Genomic DNA, 15,370 nt, shown 5'->3' with positions numbered 1-15,370 from the left:
CTAAGTGTGTGTTAACATGAAGACTCAGGGTTTGGGATCAATCAGGACATGTTATAATAAAAGTTGTTCATTAGCAGACTTCAGGGCCAGTTCTGGCAGAAACACCACAGCAACAGAACTGACAGAGACAAAGGAAAAATTTAAAACCATTTATCCCCCTCCATTTGATTATAGAATTGTCTTCCTTAGACTTCAAGGATATCATAAGGTCCTTGATAAAATAAAGGAGGATGGTAGAATAGCTAACTACTGCTAAACTGGGAATTTCAAGACCCAAATAGCAAATTAAAAACATCATAGGTGTGATAGTATTTGTATCTGTGAATAGGGTTATGCTTGAAATAAAATGGATAATGCTGGAAACCCTAAGGATAAAGATTTACAAAGTCCTAAAATATTGGCTAGTGGTATATCTCAGTAATAGAAAAATTTCCTAGCATGCATGAGAAGAAAAGGAAAGGAAAGGGGGAAGACTGGGGAGAGAACAAACATTGGAGGTGACCCCTGCATGCATCACTACTTCTTTTTTTTTAATTAACTAGTTAATTTTAATTATGTATATATGATAGCAGAATGCATTTTGATCCATTGAACACAATTGCAACATAACTTTTCATTTTTGATTTTACATGTAGCAACACACTGTCTGTGCAGTCATACATGTACCAAGGTAATAATGTGTATCTCATTCCACCATCTTTCTTGCCCCCAAGGCCCCTCCCTGTCCTTCTCTTTGCCCAAAGTATCATCACTGCTTCTTGGCTAGACCTTTTTTAAGGGTTTCTGACTGATGAACTGTCCTAACTCATTACTTTCCATACACAGCTACACTATGAAAATCACCTCATATGTCAGATGCAACAGGTGTAACTATTGTGGATCTAAATCTAATGTTGATTAGTATTGTAAGGTAAATATTTACACAGTATTACCACTAGCAATGGCATAAGACAAGGCAATCTCTCCACAATTATCTGAAGCAGACACATTAACACCACGTTGAAGAAGCAGCTCAACTATTTGTGTTGATTTGTGTTCCATAGCAAACATGAGGAGTGTTCTAAAATGAGAGAGATAACTTCAAACTTAGGTATTTTAATAAATTTAGTTAAAAAGCCATTGTATTATATTTTACAAATTTTATATCTAAATTGACATACACTAACAGAGGTATACATCTTGGAAGATCAAATCTTTATCTTTGTAAATCATTTGTAAGTCTAAAAGGAAAACAAACACATAAAAAAAGAAATCATTTGTCCCAAAAGGGGAGAGTTACAAACTTAAAATCCTCCAATAAACAGTACCTATGATGAGGTCATTCATCTGGAGTTGGAAAAGATTTCAATGAATAAAGCTATGTTTTCTTTCTAAGGTGATGTAATATATTGTAACTCACAGTCAGCAAAAGGTCAAGAATAAAAAATCTATTTGCAGGTGTAACATAATAACAGTAGCACTGGTGATAATAATAATCATTGTTGCTTCAGTCATTCACTCTGAGAAGCATTTCCCAGGCACTGAAATCAGTCTACATGTATAATCTTGCAAGCAGCCTTCAAGCATATGTTATCCTGTTTTTCATTAGAAATGTACAATATTTATCAAGAGCAATTATCCCTCACTTAGGAAAAATCTGAAATCAATATTCTACAAATTAAGTAATTTAAAGCAAATAGTCATCCAAAGGACAAAATAATTTTCAATATCTATTTATGTTCAACACAGCATTTCCAAAAGAAATCTAAATCAGGAGAATAAGACAAAATATTACAAAAAGTTTAAAAACTTCAATACTGAATAAAAAAAAAAACTAAATGTCCATACTTGACAAAACTCACATGAAAACTCTAACACAAGATCATGTGATCAACAAAATCAAATAATAAACATCAGCCAATGATTATAAGGGCATATGCATCATATTACATATTCTTATTTTTGTTGCTCAGTTTGAATAACTGATTTTCTCTCTAATTATAGTTTATGTTCATATATTTTACTTTACTCCATTGATTATGTTATTCCTATTAATTTAATATTTTTAACTTGAGTGATTTTACTACAATATTGAGCTTTTTTAAAAAAAATAAATTACTATACCTTCCCTTACCATCAACTGCATGTATGTTTGCTTTATTCTTAATAAAAAATTCTACCATCATCTGTCTGTTTTTCTTCATGGTGAATAAAAGTGGTGCTTGGCCACTCTGAAAAACAACAAAATAGTTTACTCACAAAATTACTACTTCCCAATTAAACTTAACCTTACAAAATACTGTATGAACATAAGCATATAATAATAATGTAAATTAAGAGTAGCCACTCTCTTCTCTTCCCATTCTGCTTCCATACATGCTGCTCTTTCATTTTGAAATGCCTCTCCTCTGCCTAGAGTGGCCACATGAACTCCAGTCATTTTCAAAACTGCTTCATACATTACTGTTTCTATGGATCTTTGCCACTATCAAGTATTCATAATGGCATCTAGGAGTTATGTAACATGCATCCACCTCAACCAAGAGCATCTTGAGGGCATAAACTGTATCTTCTATCTCAGTAGCCCCATTCCATAGTACATATTAGTAAAGGATGTAATTATTATATTTAATTAACAACCCAAATGCTCAACTCACTAGTAAGATGTATCAACCATATTCTGAAGAATGTCTACTTTTTCAGAAATACCAAGCTGCCTAGAAAAGTTTCCTTGTAAATGGGTTGAATAAAAGAATATCATGCTAATTGAAATAAATCAAACTAAGAAACTCAAAGGTCAAGTGTTTCATATGTGGAAGCTGCAGGTAAGTAAATAAAAAGAGAAGGGAAGAACAGAATATTAAAAGATGTAGGGAAGATCACTAGTGTACAGAAAAGGAGATTGAGAGGCAGAGTAGGAATGGGAATGGAAAGGCAAAAAAGAAGGAATTCTTTAAAATTCATATTATATGTATATATATCATAGGAAACTGAAAATTTATGTATAAGTAAAAAGAAACAATCAAATATAAATAAAAAACAAGTTAAAGGAAGTCCAGGACTATAGGAAGAGGAGAATGAAGGAGGAGGGGTAGAACAGGACGGAAAAGAAGGAATCATGAACTCAACTGGAATTCCATGCATGTATGATTTTGTTGGGATGAACTCAACTACTATGTAAAACTATAAACTCTAATAAAAATAATATTTAAAATGTATTCTCAATTGTAATGACAATCCTTGTAACATAATGCTAAGGTGCTTTCCAATTTTTTTTTTTTACTCTCATTCCACTTTAATTGCTACTTAAATTATTTATATAATTATAAATTAAGGCAAAATTTAATTCAGAAATATTGTGTATCAACAAGATTCATGCTGATCTACACAGATTATTTTTATTATCATGAAAGACACTAAATCATTTGCATTTTTAAGGAACAAATATGAAGAGTAATACATAGTACATCTTTCAAAATCCATGAGTTATCTACTTCTAGAAATAATTTATCCACTTCTAGCAATAAGTAACCTAACCAGCTTTTCAAAAATTTCAATGGGAACATGATTTTCATAGTATATAGAAAGAAAACTATTTAAATGCCATATTCTAAATTCAAAAATTTAGTCCCATTTGAAAGAGATTCATAATATATTATGTAGGCCATATTCTTGGGTATCAGTAGAAACCACCATGAAATCTTTATCAAAATATATTTTAAAAGAGGAGTTGTAACCTCATTTATAGAGGCAAAGTAGGTGATCTGAATGAATGCTGCAGTTGCCAGTAGCAAACTGAAGAATATGTGTGCCCAGCATGTGGGAGGCAAACCCTGCACACCAAACCATACAGTACTATGGTTCAAGGGGGACCACATCAGGTTCCCTCACAGAAGCTTGAAGTTCAGATTTCTGCATGAGTCTCTTGAATTCTAGATGTGGACCCAATTCATGAAGGCAAACTAAACATACACATGAGCTACAAAAGAAGGAGTAGGAATACAAGGAGAACTTCCAACATTTGCTACTATTCCAATAAAAAAAAATTTGGCTTATAATCAGTATTTGTTAACATACATCACTGTTAATATTAAAGAGACATTTCAAATATTTTGGAAATAATGGTGATTGATGTATATACCATGTTTTTGGCTTCAATATCTGCATTGAATGAAAACAGTTTTGTTGCTACTGATGTGCTCCTATAAAAGATAGCATAGTGGAGAGGAGTTTCACACTTGTTGTTGAACATTTGTATTGGCACCATGTTATAGAAGAATAATTGCACATTCCTCTTCATATTGTAGGGCCTGTCAGTTTTAACCAAGAAATACTTTGTAAATTTGAGAAATAAAGAAAAATATTTCACATTTCACTCATTAGTTATAACTAATGGGCATTACTCAATTTTTCTTCTAAGTATTTCATCAAAGTCATTTCCTACAAAACCATTGGCTACATCTTCCTTCATCAATGGTGCATTGCCTTCACTGTCACACAGGTCGATGCTGCATTTCCTTTTCACTAGAAGAGCCACCTCTGCTGAATTTCCACAGGTACAGGCATAAGAGGCTTTGTTAGGAATTCATAAGATACATTTTGAAATACACAACTATTTATGCAATTATAAACATTAAGTAACTCATAATTCCTCTATTTTCTTCTGAAGAAGGTATAATATTTACTAGCTGTCATTATTTATTAAATTAATGAATGATTGGCCTATGCCATTGATAGTTTCTTTCTTATTTCTTCTTTCTGATACTACTAGGGATTGCACCCTGGGGCACTCAACTATTTAGTCATATCCTAAGCACATTTTATTATTTTTAAAAAAAATTTGATGCAGGGTCTCACTAAGTTGCCCACCCTAGCCTTGAACATCCAATGCTCTTGCCTCAGCATCCTAAGTCACTGGAATCATACATGGGTATGTGCCACTGTACCCAGTTCCATTGATTTTACTTATTTTTGTTTCTTTGTTTTCGTGATGCTGGGGATGGAACCCAGGCCTGAAGTATTCTAGGTAAGGAAGGGCTCTACCATAGAACCACATCCTCAGAGCAGAGCAGCCAACTTGCTTAGAAAGGACATGGCCTTGAGATTTAGCTCATCTTCAGTGTAAGTTCTGTTTTAGGCTCTGTGATATATGAGTTATCCCACAGTCTTTGTCTCAGACAGTTTTCTAAAAAAGTAAGGATTAAAATGAGTATCTCTCAGGGTCTACTGTGATGCTTAATAGAGAATATATGTAAAATATTTGAAGAGTTTCTAGCACAAGCAACAGCTCTATAATTGGTAGCTATTGGAATCAATACTATTGCTTTTACCAACTAAAAGTATTTCAATTAATAAATTAGTAGAATTATAGTGATTTTTACAGATATTGTTAAAAAACTATATTTCAATAAGTCTTAGATGCTTTTTTCAATCATTTTAACAACACTGACATTGGAATGCCACTAATAATTCAGGCTGCATTACAAGTATAATTGGCAGCATTTATTTTTTTTCTTCATACACAAAATAAATCACCATCATATAATCCATGAGTATTCCCTGACTTCACAAGAGTATCTTTTATGCTTTATGAACAATCGGATTCAGAACAATTAAATCAGAAAGAATTTGCTGTAATAGTTTGCCTGAACTACCCTTGAAACAGGCAGGGAAGCTGCTACTTTACTGCAGCTCACCCACACAGGCTATTTTTGGCCTATTGCAAAATATGATCAGGGAACTTTGGCAACTCCAAGATCAGAACCCAAAAAGCTTGGAAAACACAGCCCAAACATAGGTCCAGAAAAATCTCCAGTCCTGCCATGGTGAAAAATTTGGATGTGGGAAATCTCTAAATAAATTCAAGCACAGCAAGGAGAATTCAAAATATAAATTGTAAATAATTGCTTCATCTGAGGTTTTCAGTGGCAAGCAGGCTGTATATCCTCCAACATGTTTATACTATTAAGTTCACCATGCTCACATTTCTGAAGTGAAATTAAAAATGAACAGCATTTCTTTGTCTGTTAATTGTTAAACACAAGAGGTTTTAGTCTATAAATTAAAATATGCTTTAATAAAAGGAGACATTGCACATTTTGACAATGACCCTATAGAGCTGAGAAGTATTTACATTGTTGCGTTTTTTGGCAGCTGTGAAAGCCGATTTTAAGCCATTCAGAAGCCATAATAATAAAGCTTTAAGATTTCTCACTGGGATGCAATGTAGTTCTTTTGAAGGAAAGACTGTCTTTCATTTTTTTTGGCAGAAAAAAATTCATTCATTTAATCTTGTAGTCATTGAGAGCAATACAAAGCAAGTATGAGAAATTCTATGTGAATAAGTAAATAAAACAAAAAATTCATTTCCATGACAAAAAGATATTTTGTCCTTATTCTACCCAACATATGCAAGTGTTTCTTTTTAGCATATGGCCTGTTCCCATCTCAGCTGACTTGGATGCAGATACAGCTCCTTCACCTCCACAAAAATAAAACTATCTTGAAGTCTTAAGTTTTATTTAATCCACTTCTTCCATGGCCTGTTTTAGGTGTTTTCTCACTTTATCCTTTATGCCTGCTTTGTCAAACTTTGCACCATGTGGGATAAACTCTCAAACTCCCTTCCCTTCAATATTCCTTCGCAGTCTCTCATAGTAAAAAAAAAAAAAAAAAAAAAAAGAAAAAAAAAAGATTATTATCTGCCTCTGAACAATTTAAACAGATGCATCATAAAAGTGGGACAACCATTTTTTTGAAATTAACAAATTATTTCACGCCCGAAGTGGCTGAGGGTTCAGGGGTCTCCAAGGCCACACCTCCATGGTCCTCCTGCCCAGTGCCCTGGTAACCCTGCAGTGTGCGCTGGAGCACAAGGCCGGTTTCTAACACGGTGAAACAGGTTTGGGTAGTGCCCTAAACTTTGGGGCGCCAAAGTTCAGCTACTAAATTTGAATCTTCGCCAATCTCTGACTTCTGCAGCGCCCGCCCTTCACTTTTGTAAGTTTTGAGGAGGAAGTTCCAACCAGTGAAATAATTGAAAATGTGCCTTCAGCACCCGATTTCAGTGCATTCATAAAAACCACGAAAGAACCTGAGGAAAAACTTGAAACTCACGAAAACGTGCTGGGGTGCTATAGCTTGCAAGGACCAGCCCCAAACTTCACAACTGTGCTCACTCCCAGCTTAATTCCCAAGTCTGCCATTAAGGAACGGCCAAGAGACATTTACTTTCTACTCGCTTCTGAACAGCATCATTGCATTTGTCAACGCGCTGGGACATGAGTTTCACGGCCCACGGTCACCCAAGGAGGCCTGGTGACGGTACTGGGAGCTCAGCTTGGGATCAACGAGGTCGCCTGGGCCATCCCTGAGGCCTCACCACCCAGGAACAAAGCTGGCCTGGCGGTGGCCTCTCCAACCCACATCCAACAGTAGGTCAGCCCAGATGTGATCTCCTGCCCGGGGTCTGCCCTGAATGAGGCCAGGGTTCTGATGTATTTTGGAGGCACTGTGACTACGGAGGCCTGCTCCATAGTCCTGTGCATAGAGACTTGTGGGGGGGGCAGTGCCAAGGCAGTGAGACTGATCCCTCCTGCGCCCACCCAGCGTCTCCAGTTGCATGGTTACCAGCTGTCCCCAAGTTGGCCAGGTGGCAAGGCTCTCAGTGCGTAAGTCCCCAACTCTGAGGAATCAAGCCAAGTTTAATTGGCCCACAACTGTTTTCGCAGCTGCGCGCCTTCCCGTGGGGGACTAGATCCCCCTGGCCTACTTGGCACAAGGACCAGGAGCAGCTCAGACTTCTGCTCGCGGAACGGGGGAATTTTTTCCCATTCTGAGACGTGCGCAGCCGCTCCTGCGATCCATGCTTCCCAGCCCAGTGGACGTCCTGGATCCCCCAGCCACCCTAGGTCCCTGGCCCTCACCGTGCTCTAGAGCCCTGTCCTGCGGCAGCAGCTCCTCGTCTGACTTGATGTGTTGAGGCTTGGCCTGCTTGCGCAGAGACATGCTGCTAAAGCAGTTGGGCTCCGCGCAGGGCAGCGGCATCAGCGGGGAGTCCAGTGGGGAAGGTGCAGCGCGTGCATGGGGCCACTGGGCGTGAAGCTTGGCCACGCACAAGGCTGAGCAATTAGGTTGGTGAATAACGTATGGTCATTAGTGAAGGACCTGCGGAATCTGGAGGCCTATGTAAATGAGGCTGCGCTTGCCAGAGTGAGAAGGGTCTTCAGGCCTCTGGTGTTGGGCGCACTGCCTGGCGCCGCTTATATTGCGGGCTCTGCTGCCCGTGCTCTAGCGCCACACTCCTCAGCTGCCCCAGGTGTATCTTGGCAGGGCGCAAGCAGCAAACTTTGGAGGCATCCACCAGTCTCCGCAGGCATTCTGGGATCACCTCTTTATAGAGTGTCTGTGCCATCGCACTTGCACCAGGCTGCATTCCCCACCACCACCCCCGCCACGCTGCCCCAGGCCTCGCGCCTCCTCCCCTGCCTTTTGTTGCCCTCCGCTCCGCTACCACCCAGTCTCTTCTCCTACCCCACCCCGGGCCCAACCAACTCTGAAGCGTCCTCCCCGCTGGACAGAGCCACCAGGAACTTCTTGGCCCACACACCCGCCTGCAGGGGCCTCACCATTGAGAAGGCTTCTTAAGTCCAGGGAAGAGAGGTGATGGCAGGGACTGCACCATTCCCTCCCTGCCCCCATTGCCCTTCAGGATGCGCATAGTGGCCCCAGCGCCTACTGCCAGGTGCCTGCAGAGTGGACAGAGGGCTGCAGCTCTCCAGGTTCCCCTGTTGCTTAGGGCATGTCTCTACACAAAACAACATGTGCCTGGAGCCAAGACAGACTAGAGGAGACCTGCCAGCTAGAGCATGTGTGGGCATGCTGACACTGCTGCCCTGCTCAGGGTGCTGTCTTGAGCCAGTCTACTCTTTGCCCCTCTGCCAGGCCTGCTGTTGCTTCTAAGTCTCCGGTGGCTCCCAAACCATTTCTGACATTTTATCCTTTGGTCTGGAGCCAGTGAAATAGGTTGAGCTTCTGCAGTAGTCTGAAGGCTTCTTGTCCTCATTGTCTGCCAAATGAGAAGTCTGGAAAAACCAGCAGACTTAATTTTAGGAAATCCGACCATGAGTTTTTCCTGTATATGCGAGTAATCATTGGTGTGCTCACATTGCAGCACTGGGAGGGCTCCATAATGATCCTATGGGACACAGGCTTTTGTGCCTGAATTTCGCAGATCAGTTTTGTAGTTTCTGAATGCAGGGCAGGAGTCTGATGCCTGGGTCTACAGCCCTGGGTACCTGGAGCTGGGCTTCAAAGGGAGGATGCCAAGTTGGTCTGAAAAAAAAAAAGTGTGGTACAGCTTGTTCCAAAACCTTGGTCAGAGGTGAAACAGCAGCATGGCTCCAGAGAGGATCTGGACACAATCCCTGCACATGATGAATGAATCACTATATATACCATGGTTTCAAGGTGTGGCTCCTAGAAGCTTGTTATAATTAGGTTAGGGTTAGTGTTGCCTCAGTCCATGGTACAACCAAATGGTGTGTTCCAGGGAAGCAAAAAGCAAGTGCCCCCACATGATTAGTTAGATATGCAGAGATAAGTTACTTAGGCCATATCATTACACCTTGGCTGCCCTGGGAAATACAATTATTTTGTTTTAGCATTTCTACTTGGCATTTTCATTTTCTTCTTTTTGCTTCTATGCATTTTATTTTTATAAGTTGACATATTTCCAGTCTTCTATCTTTTGGTTTATTTTCATGACATAGAAAGAGAAAATGGAACAAGAATTGGAATGAGGCAGTCTTGACTGACCTGGCCTGTGAGGCTGGAGTGACCCTGACTTAATGAAAAACAAGTGGGGAGTTAAGAGTCTGGGGACATTCCATGAAAGCAGTCACCTGCCCATTGCTTACCATGAAGCTTGAATGAATTTAGAAGTTAAACCATCCAACCCACTACACTATTAAATTAAAATGAGTTTACCACCTTTTATTATTCAAATTCATTAGTATAAAATAATTTACTTCCTTTTGTTTTGGGTTAGCATTTGCTTAACACACAATCTATGCCCAGGTAAGAGGTTACTAACTGTAATTTTATTTTGTTTGACCCCCTCATCCTGTCTCTGAGCCATTATAAAAACACTTTCCAGACCTTCCACCTGTTGTTATGGGCTTATCTGTGTGAAATTGGACCCCATTCCACATAAGCCCACTTGCATAGAAACTGATAATTCCACCCTCATCCACTTGCAACCCCACCATGATATTTTCAAACTATGACGTAATTAATGAAAGCTTGCTTCCTGAGAACTAACAAAAAGTTTCAATTGCTGAACAAGATGTTCTTTCCACTCTATTAAATGTATCTTGTGATTATACATGCCTCTCTTGCTTCCCCCTTCTTTGTGTTTTTGGTTTTGTTTTGTTTTTCAGTTCTTAAGTGGCTTGGCACCCTCAGTGGTTGTGTGGACTCCAGAACTGCTTTCTGTCTCCTCAGCCTCTGTTAGAATAAATCCTTTGTCTTTTACTTCAAAAAGAACTGGACTTTTATTTGTGATTTTGGAATAGCACCTTAACTCTATAATTTCCCTTGAAAGGAAGCCAAAGCCTGTTTTCCTTTTTTTGGTGGGGGGTGATGGTGGTTGCTGTTTTCTTTAGTCTGAACCCAAACTCCAGGGCTCAGAGAATACTCCTGCCTCTGTTAATGTGGGGTTCATTTTCTTCACTAAGATAATTGAAGAACAGGACAATATCACAGATGTTAAGTCACCAAGCTGCGGCTCTAGCCTCTATCAACACAAGGACAGGAAATCCAATATCAAAGATAACAAACAAGCACCCTGTTTATTGTAAGAGCAAGGGTTAGAAAGTATCAGACTTCTCCCAAAAGAAGGGGGTCAACAGGAAATATTGAATGGTTGTTTTCAGGGGATTTGGGCCTTCCTTCTCTTTCTATACCTCCCTGAACTCTTCTTATTATCAAACACTGGTACTCCTACATCCATCCTTCTTAGTCTTTCTGTTGGACCCACATGCACATCCATAGCTCTTTTGTCAGCTAAACAGTTAACCGTGTTGTTGGACCCCTTTTAAGCTTGCAGTGTGGACCTGGGCCTGCCTCTCCCTTAATCTCTGGCTATCATATAGTTCTAAATCTCCCTGACCCCAGCCTCCAGAGTAGGTGGAACTCCAGGCCAGCAGCACCACACCAGGTTCAAATTCTGTATTCTCAGCTTAAGCACTTCACTGTTAAAAGTGATTTCAAACCAGACACACCTCTTTAAACTTCATTTCAATGGCAACTTGGTCTTGTAAACAAGGTAGAGCCCAGATCTTGGTAACCAATGCTGTGGCAAGTTAGGCTGTCTCTTCACCTCCATGATCCCTAATGGGGATGCTGCTGTTAAGTGGCACTGTAAAGTGTGCTGAAGCACACTTGACCACTGTTCCTGGATTTTCTGTTCCTGTATTGACTAAGGGTAGAGGTCCAGTTTGGTGACTTAACAGCTAAGTGATATTGGACAGGTAATTTCTCTGTACCTCCTACCTTTGATAAAATGGGGATTATAAAGCCTCTTTCATTGTTATATTGGTATAGAGTGGATGCTCAAAATTGTTATGTTCTTTATCATTTAGTTTCCTATGTATAGTGCCTGTTTTTAACAGTTGAAATGTGATGAGGCCTCTATTACCTTTCCTTCCAGAAATATTCTTGTAATTTTTACAGCCTCCCCCACTACACTTAGCTAAGCATCTTCTCACTCCTGGTCCAGAGAAGATGGGACCTCATTGAAGTCAGCTTCTGGTATATTCTGCCTTGTCACCAGGACAGCTCAGTAATGCATCTGCAAGATACCTCTCTTGTTACATACAACAAGAGCACACTTGATTTTTCAGGGTACAATTCTTCTGGATAAACATATCACAATTTTGTTGATGGCTGTTCCATCTCTTTCCAACTTTACCATTATAACTAAAGTTGCTGTAAACACCTCCCCACCCAGATACCCAGGTCCGAGGGGCCTCCCACACCCGAGGGAGGAGTGCCCTCTCCCCTGGGTGTGGGGTGAGGGGGGGAGCTCACCTTTTCAGCACTGCTACATTCCACCAAACACGGGCTCGCCAATAGGTAAATCCTTCTGATCAACAACCTGTGAGTCCCCCTCCCCCTCTTTGGGAATCCATCTCCAAATGGCTATATGCAAAGGCTATGGCTGTGAACATCCAGCAAGACCCTTGATGCCTAGTTTGGAGGAGAGAACGCACCCCACCACAACTTTCACAGTTACGGTGGACTCTCTGGATGCCCATCTCATGGTTGATGAGCTATAAGGGACAGAAGAATAGGCACTCTCTGACTCTCTTTAAATGTTCCTTCTCTTCTCCTGGGAAAAGCCATGACATCAGGTGGCCTGTGACTCCTAGGCTTCAGAAGGTCTTGCTGGTTGGGCTCTTTGGTGAAGACTCATTTTCCTCCTGGCCCCGGCTCTCCCGAGTCTCTTTGGTTTACTTCTCCTGTCGGGGACACCTGCAGGAAACTCAACCAAAATATGTTCCAGTGCAGGCCATTCACCTCTTTTCTTTCTATCAAGAGTCATCATGGGAGCCTCTTCTTCTCTCCCTGCTGATTCCTCTCTCAAATGCCTCCTGGATAACCTTAACCGGTTGTCCCTCACTTCTGACATCAAACCCAAACTCCTCATCAAATTCAGTTCACAGAATTGGCCATATTACCAATTAAACAACCCAAACTGATGGCCCCCAGAGGGGTCTCTAGATCCTCAAATTCTTCATGAACTTTTTAACTTCTGAGAGTGCTCAAAAGGGTGGAAGGAGATTCCCCTATGTGGAGGTCTTTTCCCTCTTTCGCTCCCACCCTGAACTCTGCTTCTCCAATAGATCCTCACCCTCAGCCTTCTGCCCCAGACTCTCTTCTGTCACTCTCACCTCAGCAACCTGATTTCTCCCCTACAATTACTAGATCGATACCCAAACCTCCGCCGGTTCTCAGACCATTGCCCCCTTGCTGAGGTAGCATGTACGGAGGTACCCCTCCACCCACTCACTCCTCTCTTCTCCTGTCATTGCCCACGTTGGGTCCCGCCAGATCCTCTTACCAGCTAACCCAAACCTCAAACCAGCTGAGGAGAGCCCTCAGACCCATAATAGAGATCCGGTGAAAATGACCTTTAAAGTTGCTTCGTCATCACTGAAAACAGGTTACTAAGAATTTAAAGTCCCTTACAGTCTTTTTGGGATACTCACTCCCATCTTCCCCTCTGCTCTACCTGTTCTAATGCTCAAAATTTCATTGCTAGGAAAATCCCAAACCCCTTTCCCATTATTCTTTTACATCTCTCCCACCTCATTCTCAGATCCACCAGAGCTGCTCTCAGTCACCTTTCCCTCTTCCACCTCCCTACCAGGCCCACAGAAAAGTCTTCACTGACCTTCTCCAGAAATCTTCACCATGGCTGATTTTAGGACTTTCAACAAAAGAATCCCTATAAAAGAATTCAGTGTAGATCAACTTCCTCTTTTCATGTTGCCCTGTTCTACTTGGCCACTGCCTGGAAAAATCAGCATTCCAAAATCTAGACACCCCCTTTCTAATTTTTCAAAAAATATGTGAACAAGGCCTCTAGCCTTGAGCTGAGGCTTCACAGAGATAGCTATATTTCTAAGATAAGGAAGTTACCAACTGAGCTCCATGGTAACAGCTGGCAGGGGGAGGAAAAAAAAAAGAAAAAAGTTCTCCCACTCCCAGGTGTCCTTGAAAAGTTAACTTGCGCAAAACAAAAACAAAAAAAAAATGCTTTTTTTGAACTTCTGCAGACTGTAAACTTCTGAGCCCCTTCTCTTACATGTTGGGGACAAAATTCTGAAACTACCTAAACTTGGGGTTCAGGGGATTAATTGATTACAACAGAAGCAGAGCCCTCTGAATCAGGTTGCAACCAAATAGGACTGTTTCCCTATCTTCACTGCTATCTTAGGTGCCTTGCTTTGTCCGTCCCTACAACAGTATAATTCCATATACTTAAACATTTTTTATTTTTTTTATGAAATGGTCAACAGATGTGATAAATTGTGTACTGTAAAACACAAAAGTATTCTGCTACTTTTCTAAAAAAAGTTGAAAGTTTCAGCCTTTCTTTAATTCATGTTTTAGATGTAATATTATATTGTGTTAGCTAATAAACTTGAATAGCACTTTGTGTAAGCTTTATAAAATAATATTTAAAAAACAAAAATCAGCTTCAGAACTACAGAACATACGATTTATGAAGAGCTCCGCCTTACCTGAGACAAGGCTGTGCCTTTCATCTTACTACATGTCAGAATGACTCCAAAGTAGGCCAGACTTCAGTTAAAGCCCAGTACTCTTAATTTAAAGTGAAACTGACTTTGCTGGATGTTTATAATCAAGATTTAAAGTTAAATTAAAATAGGCAAAAAACCCTAATATTTATCTCGGGCCCTCTGAGTCAATCTGAATCCAGAGAACAGGGGAATTCTTTAAAGAGCTTTGCAACTCTGGGCCACATAGCCTTCTGATCAGGAAGATTAATGAGACCACTGGAGAATGAAAAGCCAATCAGTGCATTTGCTGTCGATAGGAGGGTCACTGGAGAAGGGAGACATCCCTGATGCTTCCAAGGGAAGCCACATGGTCAAGCAAGACCTGGACCCATCCTAATGCAAATGGCACTAGCAGAACTAAGAAGCTCCTCTCAAGTTTCCCCATGAGCAACCCCTATGGGAACTTGGTAGACTCTTAACAAAAATAGAAACAAAGTCAATTTTGACCAGGTTGATCTTAAACACCTATCAAAACCAGTTAAGCCAAAAAGTCATTCCTAGGAGTAATAAAAGACAAGAACAGCTAAAAAAAGAGGAGAGAGTAACTAGCCAACAGTCTCCATGGGGAATGTTCAGTAAAGTATGGCCTTGGCTCCTCACCCTCACAGGGCAGTCAGTCAATCAACTACTTCTTTAAGACTACCAGCCCTGGTGCCCTAGATGGAGACCTATGACTTCTGACCAACTCCTCTGGCTCCAGAGACTCTGCCTCCATCTAAAACCCTCTCTAACCACTTTTCCAGTTTTCACAACCCCTCTTTTACTTCATAGGAATGAGAACTACTCTCCAGCAGGTCCACTCTGCTTATTCTGTCTGCTATACAGTATCCCTACAAGGAAGCATCAAACCAAAACTCCGCACATCTCAGATGAGGAGCCACCAGCCAGGTGAAGACTGGTAGATCAACTTCACTCATGTGCCTAGACACAAAAAGCTTCACTATCTACTTACTTTGGTTGATACTTTTTCAGGTTGGATAAAAGCCTTCCCTACATCCAGGGAAACTGCTGACACTGTTTCC

The 15,370-nt window shown here is 40.6% G+C and overlaps 1 long non-coding RNA gene across 1 annotated transcript in view; it reads right to left on the bottom strand.

Moving 5' to 3' along the window:
- The window catches only part of LOC110597296 (uncharacterized), a 45,284-nt gene extending 31,632 nt beyond the window's left edge, over positions 1–13,652 (bottom strand). Inside the window, exon 1 of the long non-coding RNA XR_002483115.3 lies at positions 13,436–13,652. This is a non-coding gene — a long non-coding RNA (uncharacterized LOC110597296). The remainder of the gene's footprint in view (positions 1–13,435) is intronic.
- Between the last annotated feature and the right edge of the window lie 1,718 nt (positions 13,653–15,370).

The sequence above is a fragment of the Ictidomys tridecemlineatus genome, unplaced genomic scaffold (assembly GCF_052094955.1).
Source record: "Ictidomys tridecemlineatus isolate mIctTri1 unplaced genomic scaffold, mIctTri1.hap1 Scaffold_191, whole genome shotgun sequence".
Lineage (NCBI taxonomy): Eukaryota > Metazoa > Chordata > Mammalia > Rodentia > Sciuridae > Ictidomys > Ictidomys tridecemlineatus.
The sequence above is the reverse complement of the archived record's forward strand: the minus strand, read 5'-3'. Positions and strand labels throughout refer to the sequence as shown.